Source organism: Phyllostomus hastatus, unplaced genomic scaffold, assembly GCF_019186645.2.
Source record: "Phyllostomus hastatus isolate PE091 unplaced genomic scaffold, TTU_PhHast_1.1 phas_contig_16, whole genome shotgun sequence".
Taxonomy (NCBI): domain Eukaryota; kingdom Metazoa; phylum Chordata; class Mammalia; order Chiroptera; family Phyllostomidae; genus Phyllostomus; species Phyllostomus hastatus.
In genome coordinates this window covers 23396454-23413575 of record NW_025333643.1, presented here as the reverse complement: position 1 = coordinate 23413575, position 17122 = coordinate 23396454, and positions in this window count along the sequence as shown.

Genomic DNA, 17122 nt, shown 5'->3' with positions numbered 1-17122 from the left:
TTAGAGTCTCAAAATATCTAATAAGAATGACCCAGATGACCAGGCAGTTTGGGAACAAGAAAAGCAGATTCCAAATCTGAAACAATGAAGTTTTCCTCTAAGTGATGAGATATAAATGGAGATGCTTCTCAGACATTAATGAAATCAGAGGCCAGAGTCCAGACCCCAACCAGAACAACAGGAGTGAGTGCCAGGGTCTTACTTTTCCAGAATCATTCAGGGTACACAACTCCTAGTGTTTAGAAAAAACACCTGGTCCCTCTGCAAAGAAATAACCCAGAGGGTGTGCATGTAATAAGTTATTCTGCATCTATGTCCTAGGAGTTCTAAAGCAATGATATGAATCTCTGCATGAGACTGCTGCAGAAGAAACCAGTAGGCAAACAGTGTGACTAGGCTGTCTTTCATCTGAAGTATTCTACACTGACAGGTGTGGTCTGAACCTCAGCCTTGTCAGACTTATTCATTCCAAAGTTGGAATTTGCTTCTTTCCAGGATAGCCATTTATAACAGATGTCACTGGTTTCTTATCCAATAGCCACTCCAATTCCTGCTCTTTTTCCTTGAAGAAGAGAACCTAATTTTGTTGAGGTGTCCACATGTAGCAAAGATAAATCTTACTAGGTTTAATTCAATCGTGATCACACATACCAGTCAGTGATTTGTTTATGGATGAGTGTGTAATATATCACCACTTAATAAAAAATGAAGAAAAATCTACTGGAAAGCTTCTAGAAAAGCTATTCTTTCCCTTAAAAAGAAGAATAAAGGCAAAAGTGTCTTGCCATAAACACTGTGGATATGGAGATTGGCACTACGGTGGCCTGAGGAAGGTAAGCTGTGGATTACAAAGCAGAATAAACTCTGGAGCTGCCATAGCTTGAGTTTGATTATTGAGAGAATAATTGTTTCTTACCATGTTAACTGACTTGAATTTTCTATGTCTTGCAACCCAAAGAATCCCAAATGATGTGCATACCTGTTTGATCTCCATGAAGCCAGTTCAGATCCCTCTGCTACCACCAGCTCTCAAGTTCTCTGCTTTCACTATCCCTACCCTATCTTGCTATCTGGTAGGGACATAGGAACTGTGCTTTGTTTTGCTTTTCTCATAATTGATAGCCCTTGAGGTTAAACTTTTATCTTTCAGGATTTCATCAGGGAGCCACTGGTTAATTTGTTGTTTTGTTATTAGAAGTATAGGTAATAATACCCTGTTTCTTTTTCATTCATTCAGCACAATTGTCCTTCCATAACAAAGATTGTAGGCTAGTGGATACAGTAAAGTAAGCAATTGCATGCAATGTAATGATGGACCATAGGAAGAACTGGAGGCAGTGGAAGTCCAGAGGGAGGCTCTGTTATTGGCTTACCCAGCAGTCACATCTTTTGTTTTTCTTCCTTGCCTGCCAAGCCTCTTCCTTTGTAAATGCAGACACTCACTTCATGTCTCCATTGCAGCCAGGGCATACAATATGCACCCTTCTGGCCAGGGAGCTAAAAGAAAAAGCCTTCAAAGTCCTCTGGGAAGGGTTTTCCTTAAGGATTAAGATCATCACAGAGAGGCATCTTCTTTCCTTTCTGCCCTTGGTGTTTCATGAGAGGCTATGATTTGGAGCTACAGAAGTTATCTTGTGACCATGCAGCAAAAGTCAAGAGAATTGCAGAAAAGTTGAATCCAAGTCTTAACATTATTATAGTATAGAACTAATCCCATATCTATATACCTCCCAATTTCTTGTTATGTAATAATAGCATTGTATTTCAATAACTGTTACTTATAGCCAATAGCATATTAGACAGTACAAAGGGTATCTAACCTGGGCAGAGGGAATCAAGGAAGGCTTCTTAGAGAAAGTGACTCATGAGCTAAAGCATGAAATATGTGTACATGTTATGTAATAGAAGGAAAGATTCTAAAAGATTCGAAGACTCGAGGGAGAGAATAAGGCAAGTTTAAAAACTAAAAATAGGTGGCTGAAGCTTAGAATATTGTTTATGGGGTGGCAGGAAATAAAGCCAAACAAATATTGAAAGTATGATAAATCATACATGACCTTGTAAGTCATGTTAAGGAAACTTGCCCTTTTCCTTCAGAACATTGGGAACACTATAGAGTCTTTGTCATTTTCAAGGTTAAAGTTAATTACCTCTTTTACATACCCAGATCACATTGTTGATGGTTTGCTGTCATTTGGTCCAATTAGGAATTGTAGTTTGTTATTTAAGTATCTATTTCCTCCAGTTGACTGGAAGATACAGGAGGGCAGGAGCTATGACTTATCTCAATATATCAACCCCTTCCAATGAATCCTAATAAAGCTTTATTGAATCAAATTCCCTGTCCCATTACAGTTTATAGAACTTGAACCTATTTTATTTTATTTCCATATTTTATTGTTGTTCAAGTACAGTTGTCTACATTTTCCCCCCACCACTCCCCTCCACCCCAGCCATCCCCACTCCCCACCCCAGATCCTACCCCCCTTTGGTTTTGTTCCTGTGTCCTTTGTATATGTTCCTGAAAACCCTTTCCCCCTCCCCTCCCATTATCCCCTCCTACCTCACCTCTGGTTACTGTCAGTTTGTTCTTAATTTCAATGTCTCTGGTTATATTTTTCTTACTTGTTTGTTCTGTTGATTAGGTTCCACTTATAGATGAGATCATATGGTATTTGTCTTTCACCACCAGGCTTATTTCACTTAGCATAATGCTCTCCAGATCCACCTAAGCTATCCCAAATGGTAGGAGTTCCTTCTTTGTTTCTGCTGCATAGTATTCCATTGTGTAAATATACCACAGTTTTTTGTTCCATCCATTTAATGATGGGCAGTTAGGTTGCTTCCAGCACTTGGCTATTGTAAATTGTGCTGCTATGAACATTAGAGTACAAAGGTTCTTTTGAATTGATGTTTCAATGTTCTTAGGGCATAATCCCAGCAGTGGAATTGCTGGGTCCTAAGGCAGTTCCATTTTTAGTTTTCTAAGGAAATTCCATACTGTTTTCCACAGTAGCTGCACCAATCTGCATTCCCACCAACAGTGCATTAGGGTTCCCTTTTCCCTACATCCTCTCCCACACTTACTGTTTGTTGATTTGTTTATGATGGCCATTCTGACCAGTGTGAAGTGGTATCTCATTGTGGTTTTAATTTGCATCTCTCTGATGGTTAGTGATGTTGAGCATCTTTTTATATATCTCTGGGCCCTTTGTATGTCCTCCTTGGAGAAGTGTCTGTTCAAGTCCTTTGCCCATTTTTTAATTGGGTTGTTTGCCTTCTTGGAGTGGGGTCATGCTAACCTGAGCTTATTTTAAATTATTTTGTCTTCTTTGATCCTTTCAATACCCCCATGAAGCCTAGAGAGGTCAAGAGAGTGGTTGAAGCTTCTTACAGCTGGCTAGGGCAGAACCATGATGGCTAGAACCAGGTTATTTCTCTCTTGGTCCAAAAACTGCTTTCCATTATATCATACAGGTTTGTCCCATCTCACATGCTTACATCAGCAGAAGTTTGTACATTTGTTCACTTGCAGTGAGGTTCCAGTTTGATGAATTAAAAAAAATTCCAGGTAATCATTGCCAGAAGCTTTGTGGTGGTGGAAACATCCTGTCGTACTTTCTTTTCCAGGGGAGAACTCAGATTGGCCCTTTGAAGTTAGCAGTGATAAGGCAAGTAAAGCCTCCATGTTGTGGTTTGAGAAAAGGTAGCATTGACTGCCTCTCCTGGTCTGCAAAGCTCACTTCGTACTTAAGGCTGGAGGACAAATTTGTGTAGGAACTGTATTAATTAACATAACTACCTGCCATAACAGATAAACCTGAATATCTCAGTGGCTCAACTCAATAATTTTATTTCTTACTCAAATAAAGATTAATTTTGAAAGCAACTGTGTCAGAAATCTCAGCTTTCTCTCTTGTGGGTCTGTCCTTCCCTGTGACCTCTGTCAGACTTTCTGAGTCTAGTGGACAAACAGAGGAAGAAAGAGAAGAGGTTTTCACTAACCTAACTTCTGCCCACTTTCCACTGGGGAAGACTGTCGTATGACCACACTTACCTGAATGAGAGAATGGGATGTGGTCTACCTGTGTGCCCAGAAAGATAGCTAAATGACTTCAGTATACCAGTGGTCCTCTCTGACTTAGGAACCAAGGGAATCTCAAGAGAAAAGGGGAAATACCCCTTACATTGAAGTTCTACCTTGTATAGTATTTATGATGAAATGGGATAATCAGAAGCGGCTAGGGTACCCAGAGGAGAATTTACCATAAAGGATGGGATAAACTTGGCCTGTCAATTCACCTCAAAGCCAGAATCAAGTGTTTCACGGGGGAAGATTATTTCCAAACATAATATATGGCTGAAGTTAGAAATCCCTCCTCATTCAAATGGGTGAGTACTCATATACTAAAAGAGTTGTATACTAAACCATTGTATATATTATTGGGAACACATAATCCAACATGATACAGTATAATACCATAAAGTGGCTCACTCATTTATTCATTCATTCATTCACTCAGTAGGTATTTATTGAGTACCTACTGTGTGTCCAGCACATTCTAGAATGTGCTGGGATACAACTGTCTGCTCTCATGGAGAGTAAAGGTAAATAATAAATAAATATGAGTTCAAGTAATCATAAGTACTAGTGCTTTTCTAGATGTGATAGAACAGGATATAACGAATGTAACTAAGGAGAGAAGGGCTTCATTTCCCCATTTCTAAGATCCAATAAGACTGCTACTAGGCCAACTATGGTATGTGCCTGAATAACCAAACATTTTTCTTCAGTGGTGCAAGATGACTTCCTATTCTTGGACCTCTTGTCTTCAAGAGCCACACTATGTGGTGACAATACCAAAAACAGTAGCACAATCTGAGCTTCGTGTGCAAACTAATGATATTTTCCAGACTTATCTCTGTAAGGGACACTGCCCAAGAATGACCCCTTATGCCAGCAAACACCTCTGGGATTCTGAGATTTACCCTAGGAACAGAATCCCTCAGAAATACTCTGATAAGGGATAGGACTTCAGAACTGTGCATCTTGACTAGTAAGAAGAATGTGATCTCACAGGTCAAGGAAGGTATATGAATTCTACCTTCATTCTACAATTATTTAATAAATATTTTCTGGTGTTTCAGTGCATTAAAACTAGGAAATAAAGAGAATAAATGTAGTATAACCTCAGACTTGCTAGGTTTTAGCCTAAAGGAAAACTAAGAGAGCTTTCCAGAAAAATCAAAGCCAGCCACACTCAAGTTTTGTGCTCTATGTACAAAGCACTTAGCCCAATTCTATAAACTGGGGTGTAGGTGTGAAACTCTTTGTGATGCTTTTTGTGTCTCCTCCCAAATATATGGGGACATTTTGTTCCAGCATTCCTCCCTGACTTTCCCTTCCTATTAATGAGTCTGCAGGTGTTGCTCTCACAGGGGATTCAGCCTCATTCCTCTTCGTGATCAGGCAGCTGTGGGGGTGTCACAAGGCAGTGTCCTTAGCTTTTCCAGCTCCAACACATGTGTTCTGATCCTGACCCTCTTGGGTCACCCTGCAGCTGCCAGAAACCACTGGTCCCTGGTGTGTGTCGTTCCTCCACAGTCAGCCTTGTCATTACACAGATGCCATGAGAGGCCATGTCTGAACATTTGGCCAAAACAGCTAGTCCAGAAGGAACATTCAGTCAATCTGGTTTGTCAAAAGGCCAAAAAATAAGATATCTGTTTGATTGAATTCATATCAGAGTTGGTTTGCTTTATTTTTAGCTGAATTTGGTCTTGTTAGTTCATGTATCTAGGCATACTTCTCATCTCCTAGGGTTACAAGAACTCACAGAGTCAACAGACACCACAACAAAAATGTGTCTGTTTTCCCCACAAGATCTTCATCTTATCTCTGTAACTATCCCAGAAAGTCCTTGAAGGCAAGAACTATGTCATCTTCTCCATTGCACAGAGTGTTTACTATGTTTACTATTCATGTCAGTCAGGACATTGCCAGGAAAGAGAGCCTGCTCAAATGGAGTCACTTGAGGAGAGTCAAACAGAGGGACAGTTTGCAAAGGTGCAGGAAGGTACAGAGAAATTGCAGGGGACAGGCAGTGACTTAGGGCACTGAGAAGAGAATTATCACTAGGACTGAAAGGACATGAAGATGAAGTGAACAGGAGAAACAGACAGCTATCTTTGTCCAAGGAATATGTCCACTGTGTGTCAAATTCATAGCATGAGCACTGAGGGAGTAGACCTTAACCTCATTCTCCTCCTGAGCACCTTTGTGGAGGCCCTAGTGGCCGGACTCACCTGGAATCTAGAGGGTACAGAAGCCTGGGGATAGTAACTTATTATCTATCAGCTTCCTGGAAGGGTGCATAGTAGAGCTGGAGGGAAAAACAGGTTACCAGCTCGGTATTGTGTTAACTGATTTCCAAAAATGACCAATTCCAGACCCTCCCTGAGTCAGCATCATACTTTTCAAGTTAAACAGACTCACGAGCTTGGGGGAAGTTTGAAAGCACCAAACCTCTGTGATACATAAAATTTCTCTCAAGTATCTTCAGCAAATGGCTGTTCAACCTCCTCTTGAATGCCTCTGTTGACAGAGAGATCACTAGTTAAAAGCCTCTATAACGCATCTATCTTTAAGGTCCTAGTTTTGTCCCCCAGAGTTACCAGAATAAGTCTAAATCCTCAATTCCTGTACACCAGGAGGAACTCCTGAGTCTTAAAATTCTGCATTTTATGCATGGACAACCATCTCCTTAAAAGGAAGTGGGCTTCAGGGAAGAAGCTACAAAACTTAAGCCTATCTCCCAGGCAAAGGCCGAAGAGAGCTCAAGCTGTGGGGAAGAAAAGGAAGCCATGTTTCTCTTTGTATCCCACCACACCGCATCCACAATTCAGAGCATCCTAAAAATGAAGACATGACCCTGACATCCCTGCGAACCAGAGCTGGGACCTTCCAGGCAGATTCAGTTCTATTTCAAAGCCACATGCTCCCCTTGGCAAGGCAGAAGAAAGCAAGAGCAGAGGGCGCCAGCAGCCAGTGTAATTAATGAAAACCTCGTAGTGAAATTATCCTTTGCCAACTCCAAGGACCACACTGCAGCCATTCAGTTATATTTCATCTTTTAAAATATTCCAGCCTGCAGAAAGCATTCTGCATGGAAAAGGCAGCTTCATTTGCAGGAATCAGTGTAAAATGCAGACAGTAGTTTGTTAGCCGGTAACACATGAGAAATGGAGGAGAGATTTGTTTTCTGTAGCAGGCGGCAGATGAAGCCAGCTGGCAGTATGCCTGCAACAAATAACCAAGAAACAACTAGATCTGTGTGAGACTTGGCAAAAAAGTTTAAGGTCTGTGGGCCAGGGAAGGGGGCTCCAGTTTAAGATCAAATGGGCAGCAGGGAGGACAGAAAGTTTTGGACTTCTCTTGCTGGCAAACTCAGGCACAGAAGCATATATGGATTAGTTCTCAAGTTCTGGGGTCCTATCTCCTGCCTGTTTTCAGCTGTCACCACATCAGCATTCCAATAGGAGCCCTGGATTTGGTCCTATTTCCTTTTCTCCAGTTTGAAGAGCCGAAATGAAATCCAGTTGGTTCCATTTTGTATGCTTCTATTCAGCAGCTGCAAACCTAGGAATATCAAGTTAGGAATATAAAGAAATAGATTTCAGTTGTTATTCCTCTGTTTACTGTATAAACTCAAATGCCACAGCAATCTTGTGAGAGAGGCATTTTTATCAACCCATTGTTTTTTAACCATATAAATATTTTCAAGTTTATATTCAGTAAAATTGACCTTTTGTTTTGTACAGTTGGTTCTGAGTTTTCATAAATGCGCTGAGTTGTATAATCACCACAATGAATATACAGAAGAGTTCTGTCACCACATACTTTCTCTTTAGCTAAACCTTTGTAATCAATCCTTCCCCTGACCCCTGATCCCTGGAAACCACTGTTTCTCTGTTCCTGTAGGTCTGTCTCCCCTATTAATAAAATGTCATATAAATGAAATCATACAGTATATAGCCTGTTAAGTCTGTATTAACTACATTTTATGAATAAGTCTAAGCAAGCAGGATAAGTGCACTAGGTTGCCTGAGGTCACACAGCGAGAAAAGCAGAGCAAAAATTGAAGTTCAGGCCTGTTGATTCCAAATCTTATCCTTACTCCCAGTACTGGACTGGAACCCTGCCTGGCATCAGTTTCCTTCTCTCCCTCATTGATATTGGGGGAGGGTGCTGCTAGAAATTCATGGATGTGCATGGTAGCATTGCTTCTTTCTGCCAGTGTTTGTCCCTTGGAGGAGATAAGGTTCTCCAAATCACCCTGTTGAACTTGGTGGCATACCTTTGAACCTGGCCATAATCAATCTATTTAAAGAAACACACACACACACACACACACACACACACACACACACACACATTCCTGCTAATGTTAAAAACATTTCAGGAGGTTAAGAGACCTCCTGAAAATAAGAATCACTGCTTTCCTCAAAAGAAGCAAAGCTACAGATTCATTTAATGAGATTTGGGTTGTGCAGGGGTATTTTGGTCATCTGAAGGGGTTTTTCTTTCTCAGGACACAAAAGTAACTGCTATGAAATACAATTTGACTTAACTATTATGTCACAAGAAGTAAACATCATCTGCTGGCCTGATGGCTTGGAAGACTCTCTCTAAACTGCTTCTGCCAAAGACTTTGAAATGTTTGCTTTCAGGCTGGATTCAACCATCAAGTATTTGGAAAAGCACATGCCATAGTTCCAAAAAGCAGATCCCTTCCTTGGTGAATAGAAACCTGAAGAGCTATCACTTTTTTGCAGGTGCACAGATATGGCTATGGTTTCCTCCTCCCTGTGCACGGTATCCAGTGAAAGTCTGTTGTTCTTTGTTACTGCTGGTGGGTTCGGGGTGCGCTTGTAGAAATTCACCCAGCAAAAGCTCATGAAGGACTTCAAAGCCCTTGCTTTGCTCCAGCTCTGCCCCAATGGATAGACAATGTACCATATACACAACTTTAAATTTTTTAGTAAAGATATTTTTTAAACTAAAAAGAAATAATGAAATTCATTTTAATAATATACATTTAAACAATATATCCAAAATATGTAATCAATATACCATTATTGAAATGTTTTCATTTTTTTCATATTGTCCTCAAAATCCAATGTGTATTTTACCCCCACAGCACATCCCACTTTGGACCAGCCACATTTCAAGTGCTGTGTGACCTGTGATTAGCAACTACTGTATTAGAGATTAAATACAGCTCAAGAGACAGAGGTATATTCACATTCCACCTGAGCCTCTGATAGCCATGTGACCTTGGAAAAGTTATTTAAACTCCTGCACCTTGGTTTTGTCAGTCAAAAAAATAACAATGATGTCTACTCACAGAGTGGGTATGAAAATTAAACAGAATGACCTAAGTAAAGTGCCCAGCAGGCGATAAGTGGTCAATGGATGTGACTTGTTATTAAAGCATACTTATTATTGTATTTATTAGTATCATTATTACTGTTACCATTGCTGTTGTGAAGTCAAACCTCACTAGTCTGTCCTTGGATTTCTCATGTAAATCAAAATTGAAACCACAGTCAGATTTACCAGTTCCAAGTTCAAGGCAAATTGGGAAAAAGAGAGTGGAAGACATAAATCATATTTTTACAACCCTTAAGAATTTTTAAAAATTATTTCTGCCACATTATTTCTCTGATGGTCACAATTAACCTGTAATTTGTAAACTTTTTTATCTTCTTCATGGATGAGGAATGTGAAGCTCAGAAAAGTTAGGTAAGGTGCTCAAAGTCACCCAACCAGAGCAGGAGAGTCAGGGCTTAACTGTAAGGGTTTTTATCCCCAAAACTATTTCTCTAATAACAAAACTTTCAAAGCCTCAAGCCTGAGTCTGAATGCTTGTTCTTCTGCTCATTGGATGTGCTGGGGAAACTGCCTGACTTATGTGAGCTTGCTTACCTCATATGTAAAATGGTAATAATATTTGCTGCATGCCGAGTCCTGAAGGTTAAATATGGCTGGTTTGTATACTGAGTAACAGGGTACTCCACAAATTGTCAACACTCATTCTGTGTTGGTTACCTAACTGAAATCTCCTATACTCTCAAGTTGGATGTCGAATTGATTGGATGTTGGTATAAGCTTTGCACAGAAACCATCAGTGGCCAATAGCTTTAAAAAAACACTGAGATCAGAAAAGTCATTGAGGGTTGTGGGGTGAGCGCTAGCCTCATGCTTTTTACACCTGTTGATTGACTTCAATGAACCCATCTGGGTTCACTTGCTTTTCTTTTGCTGCAAAGCATTCCTCATCTCCAAAATCTTGTACAGAGACTTCTTCTTCTTGTACAGAGGCTTCTTCAACACTCCCATTCAGCTAGCAGAAAGCATGCTTAGCTCTTCAGGGAAAGCATGCGGTAAAAACATCATATCACATCAAGAGAAGTGTGGCTTGGGGTCTTGGCAGGACACACATGGCTTCCTCCCATGGAACAGTGGAGAAAAATTTAATGAAAGTGCAGTGTTTTTTCCAAAAGGGTGGGTAGGGTTCAGGGAAACCAGCAAGGGGTGATACAGAACCTGTGCTCAGCTACCAAGGAGCTGTATCAACCCAAGCTTGAAGGAGCTGTAAACAGAACCAGACATCACCTGGAGAAGAAGCTCTAGTGTACACAAGGGCTGCCTGGTGGGAGCTGTGGCCTTCAGTAGAAAGATACAACCAAACTGTGGCAGAAGGAACAAGAGAGGAACCAGAAGGGAAGAAGGAAAGTAAGATTCATGACCTCACCCACAGATCTCTTGGCAAGGCCCTTGGCTGGCTGCATTCAACAGGAAGCCTGAAGGTGAGGGAGCCCATTGGTGGAGCCTGTTGGTAGATGCCATGCAGATCAGCCTCCTAGGAGCACAGGGCATGGCAGAGGGGGAGTGCATCAGGAGGGGAAATGAAAGATATCCAGCACAATAATAACATTTAGTGTGGATCTTGAAAACTTTCCTAATGACTGACTCTCTAGCTCCTAAATTTGAGAGGTGTTTTGGAAAAAAGCATGACCATCCTATGGCCCTCCAAGTTCTACCCTTATAAATTCTACCAGTCTCATCTCATTAATTTACAGTCTTCTTTCTTTCCAATTTTTTTCCCCTGAACAACAGCTTTCCAATCTGCATGACATAGAAGCTCTGTAAAATGTGTTCAGCATATGACTTAAGAAGTACTGATGTACTGGAGAACTAACATGTACTAAGCCTCATAAACTAAGTACTGTACTAAGTAGTAACACAGATTAACCCTCTGTCTATGCCCTCAGAGATTCTATCATCTAATGGAAAAGGGGAAAACTAAGCTTGAAGTTTACCACTTTAAATGTTAACATGAATGTTACAAAGACACATTATAATGAAAAACAGGGTTAGGCTTCATTTTAGAAGGTTGAAAATGGTTAACATCCACCTGAAAGAAGTGATTGAGACTAAGAAAAAGAATTTGATATTATGGAAATCTGATGGAGGTGGACATGGTATTTATGGTGAGCAAAAAGAAAGACTTTATTTCCCAAAAAACAAAGTATTGGCCAAAAAGTCTTAGTTCCTGGCCCTGACTTCTTTTCTGAGACTCTGCCTGATTTATTTCAAACTCTTAAGGTAAGGAGAGGATAAATAAAAATGCAGAGGCCACCCACATAGACAGAGCCCAGAGTACCTGCATAGCTGTATCCCTGGCCCTTAACATGATAGAATGAAAACTAAAATAGCACTTCCATGCAGTGGTTGTAATGGGAAAGGCACAGAAGGAGCAGAAAGGAGGAAATGTCTCTGTTCTTTCATAACCCCAACAGAAGTAGATACTTGTTTACTTTTCAACTGACTCTGAACACAGAACACATTTTGCCACAATGACAAGGATACCCAGTATAGTAGAAGTTGGGATTTGGAGTAATCTCTAGCTTTAAAATGGGAAACCCTCTTCTTCAAAAAATTACTAACTCATTTGCTTACTAAATTTTATAAAAGAAAAACTTTTGCTAATTATATCTAATACTTGTGTGGAAAACTTCAAGTAACACACACACACAAATAGTGAAATTATGTCATCTGCTCTCAAAGTTCAGTAGATCTCTGTGTATATTTGGTTGGTGTACCTATTTTCTTTTTTCTTTGACATATTTGGGATTCTTCTCACTCCCTTTCTTAAAAACTACCTTTAATCTAAAAGAGTAGTTCTGCTTCCAGCCAAGATGAAGGCATAAGGAGATACACCTTGCCTTCTCACACAACAAAAAGGACAACAACAAATTTAAAAACAAAAATAAAAAACAACCAGAATGCCAGAAAATCGAACTGTATGGAAGTCCAACAACCAAGAAGTTAAAGAAGAAACATTCATACAGACTGGAAGGATGGGTGCAGATGGGCAGCTGGGGTGGAGAGGACTCATGGCAAGGTGGCGGCTGGCAGACAAGGCAGTCCTCCTTGCTTGCAGAAAAACCAGGAGGGACAACTGGGGAGTGAGGTAGACTGGGAAACCCAAGGTTCCAGCATGGGAAAATAAAGGCTCAAAACTTCTGACTGAAAAACACCTGTGGGGGTTGAGCCAGTAGGAGAAACTCCCAGCCTCACAGGAAGGTTCCTTGGAGAGACCCACGGAGTCCTAGAATGTACAAAAAACTACACACCTGGAAATCGGCACCAGAAGGGCCCAATTTGCTTGTGGGTAACAAGGGAAGCAGCTGAAAGCCTGCCAAGAGCATAGCAAGTGGCATTGTTCCCTCCTGGACCACTCCCCCACATATAGTGCAACAAGGAAGTGACCTGGATTGCCCTGCCCTAGTGAATACCTAAGGTATCTCCCCTTACTATGTAACAGGCACACCAAAAAAAAAAAAAATTGGCCCAAATGAAAGAACAACTGAAGCTCCAGAAAAAATATAGCTAAACTTTGAAGAGATAGCCAACCTATCAGATACACAGTTCAAAACACTGGTAATCAGGATGCTCACAGAAATGGTTGAGTATGGTCACAAAATAGATGAAAAAGTGAAGGCCATGAAAGGTGAAATAAAGCAAAATGTACAGGGAAGTAACAGTGAAGGGAAGGAAACCAGCACTCAAATCAATGCTTGGGAGCAGAAGGAAGAAATAAACATTCAACCAGAAAAGAATGAAGAAACAATAATTTAAAAAAATGAGGAGAGGCTTAGGAACCTCTGGGACAACTTTGAATGATCCAACATCTGAATCATAGGGGTGCCAGAAGGAGAAGAGAAAGAGTGAGAAATTGAAAACTTATTTGAAAAAATAATGAAGAAGTTCCCCAACCTGGCAAAGGAAATAGACTTCCAGGAAGTCCAAGAAGTCCTGGAAGCTCAGACAGTCCCAAAGAATTTGGACCCAAGGAAGCACACAGCAAGGCACATCATAATTGTATTACCCAAGATGAAAGATAAGGAGAGAATCTTCAAAGCAGCAAGAGAAAAGGAGACAGTTACCTTCAAAGGAGTTTCCATAAGACTTATCAGCTGATTTCTCAAAAGAAACCTTATAGGCAAGAAGGGGCTGGCAAGAAGTATTCCAAGTCATGAAGGCAAGGACTTACATCCAAGATGACTCTATCCAGCCAAGATAATTTGGAATGGAAAGGCAGATAAGGTACTTCCCAGACAAGGTCGAGTTAAAGGAGTTCATCATTACCAGCCCTTATTATGTGAAATGTTAAAAGGACTTATCTAAGAAAAAGAAGATGGTCAAAAACATGAATAGTAAAATGACAACAAACTCACAACTACCAACAAATGAACCTAAAACAAAAACAAAACAAACTAAGCAAACTACTAGAACAGGAACCAAATCACCAAAATAGCAATCACATGGAGGGTTGTCAGTGGGGAGGAGGGGAGAATGAGGGAAAAGGTACAAGGAATAAGAAGCATAAATAGTAGGTACAAAATGAACAGGGGGAGGTTAAGAATAGTGTGGGAAATGAAGAAGCCAAAGAACTTACATGTATGACCCATGGACATGAACTAAGGTGGGGAAATACTGGTGGAAGGGGGGTGCAGGGCAGAGAGGAATAAAGGGGAGAAAAAATGGGACAACTGTAATAGCATATTCAATAAAATATATATATATATATTTTAAAGATTTTATTTATTTATTTTTTAGAGAGGGAAGGGAGGGAGAGAGAGAGAGAGAGAGACATCAATGTGTGGTTGCTGGGGGCCGTGGCCTGCAACCCAGGCATGTACCCTGACTGGGAATCAAACCTGTGACACTTTGGTTCGCAGCCCATGCTCAATCCACTGAGCTATGCCAGCCAGATCAATAAAATATATTTTTAAAAAATAAAATAAAATAAAAGAGTAGTTCTTACTCAGGGCATGCCTTAAAATCCATTATAGATTTCATGTTTTAAAAAATAAAGTAAAACCAAACCTTTTCATGAAAATGATGTTTCAGTAAATGGGAAGGTGATGGACCTTGGGCATCCTTAGATTTGTTTCAGCTCACCTGATGATTCTGATCCACATCACCAGTTGTAAATCAGTGCACTCCAATGGGGAAAAATAACAATGGATTCCTTGTAATATATATAAACATCCTCATTTTTAACACAGCATCTTTTTTTTATTTCAAGTATTTTTCTCCATCAAAAAATTATTCTTTTTTACTGTGGTAAAATATATATAGCATTAAATTTACCATTTTAACCATTTCAGGTGTACAATTCAGTGGCATTAAGTACATTCACAATATATTACCACTATCTATTTCTAGAACATTTTCATCATGCCAAACAGAAATTCTGGGCTCATTCCTTCCATATCCCAAGGCTCTGTAGAAAAATAATAAATTTTAACATTATTTCATATTAACTATAAAATATTCCCTATGTAGATATGCTATTATTTACTGGGCCATTATTATAACCTTACAAATTATGTTGTTTCTTACAACAAATATATGTTTGTGTGTGTATGTATTTGTGTGTGTCTATACATATATTTCTATTTGGTTCTGCTTTACAGCTTTTATTTCTTAGATGTTCTATGTTTTCAATTGTTTCAAGTGTGTTTGCAACTGCTTATTGGAGTATTTGTATAATAACTGCTGTAAACTCTTTATGACATAATCTCTTACCTATATTCACATGTATAATTCATATATAATTTTATAATATGTAATTTATACATACAAAATGCATATGATATATATATTATATATATCATCTCCTTGAAATAAACTCTTGGAAGTGAATTTACTGGATCAAATGTGCAGTATTTTAAACACTTTAAAGCTCTTGACAAAATAGCTTGATCAAATCTTTATCTTTATAATTTAAAAAGATTCTTTAACCACAATATCTCTAAAATTTTATCATATTTAGTAAAGAAATAATAATATCTAATAGTTCTGAGTTCTCCTAAATAGTTTAATGAAAAATATATTTTTTCATATTTATTAGCCATTTCTTATTTTGTAAATTATCAAACATTTGATTATTTATCTGCTTGAGACTTGTGTTCATGTTATTTATTTAATTTAACATTGATATGGAACACATCTTTTGCCAGTAATATTTATTGCAAATATTATTTCTACTTTGTTGTTGGATTATTGTTTTCATTTTAAAAATACAAAGTATGAAATGTTTATGTAATAAATTCTTTAATATTTGGGACTACTGTTTTTATTTTATTTTATTTTTATTATAGAGGATTTTAAGAATGCACAAAGTAGACTTCCAGCCAAAATGGAGGCATAGGTGAATGCACCGTACCTCCACGCACATCCAAGATTGGAACAACAACAATTTAGAGGCAGAATAACATCCAGAACTGATAGAAAATTTATCTGATTGGAAGTTGGACAGACAAGAAGTTGAAATAGACCCATTCATCCAGACCAGTAGGAGGGGCGGAGACGAGCAGCAAGGAGCAAAGAGCAGAGAGAGTTGGGTGCTTAAGGCATCTGGGGTGTGCAAGATCGCAGCGGGTGGACCCTGAGTACACAAGCGGCAGCTGGCAGACACAGTGAGGTGGCGATTGTGGAGCAGGGCAGAGCGTGTGACCCAGGATCCCAGAGAAGGGACTGAGAATGGAGAACAGACCAACCGCCACTGTTCTCTCTCAACCCTGCTCCCACATACAACATCACAATCTAGTGACTGGGGTGCCCAGCCCTGGTAAACACCTAAGGCTCCGCCCCTCACTGTAACAGGAGTGACCAGACCAAAAAAAAAGAGAGAGACAAATGGCCCAAACAGAAGAACAAATCAATGACCCAGAACTCATCCTTTTAAGCGACGAGAGATAGCCAACCTATCAGATGCACAGTTCAAAACACTGGTGATCAGGAAGCTCACAGAATTGGTTGATTTTGGTCACAAATTACATGAACAAATGCAGGTTACAATAAAAGAAATTAAGGAAAATGCACAGGGAACCAATAGTGATGGAAAGGAAACTGGGACTCGAAACAATAGAGTGGACCAGAAGGAAGAAACAACCAAACAGGAAAGAATGGAGAAATAAGAATTCAAAAAAATGAGGAGAAGCTTAGGAACCTCCAGGACATCTTTAAACGTTCCAATATCCAAATTATAGGGGTACCAGGAGGACCAGAGGAAGAGCAACAGGTTAAAAACGTATTTGAACAAATAATAAAGGAGAACTTCCCCATTATGGCAAAGGAAATAGACTTCCAAGGAGTCCAGGAAGCTCAGAGAATCCCAAAGAAGTTGGAACCAAGGAGGAACACACCAAGGCACATCATAATTACATTAGCCAAGGTAAAAATGAAGGAGAGAATCCTAGAAGCAGCAAGAGATAAGGGGACAGTCACCTACAAAGGAGTTCCCATTAGACTGTCAGTTGATTTCTCACAAGAGACCTTACAGGCAAGAAGGGGCTGGAAAGAAATATTCCAAGTCATGAAAGACAAGGACCTACATCCCAGATTGCTCTATCCAGCAAAGCTTTTATTTAGAATGGAAGGGCAGATAAAGTGCTTCCCAGATAAGGTCAAGTTAAAGGAGTTCATCATCACCAAGCCCTTATTTCATGAAATGTTAAAGGGACTTATCTAAGAAAAGAAGAT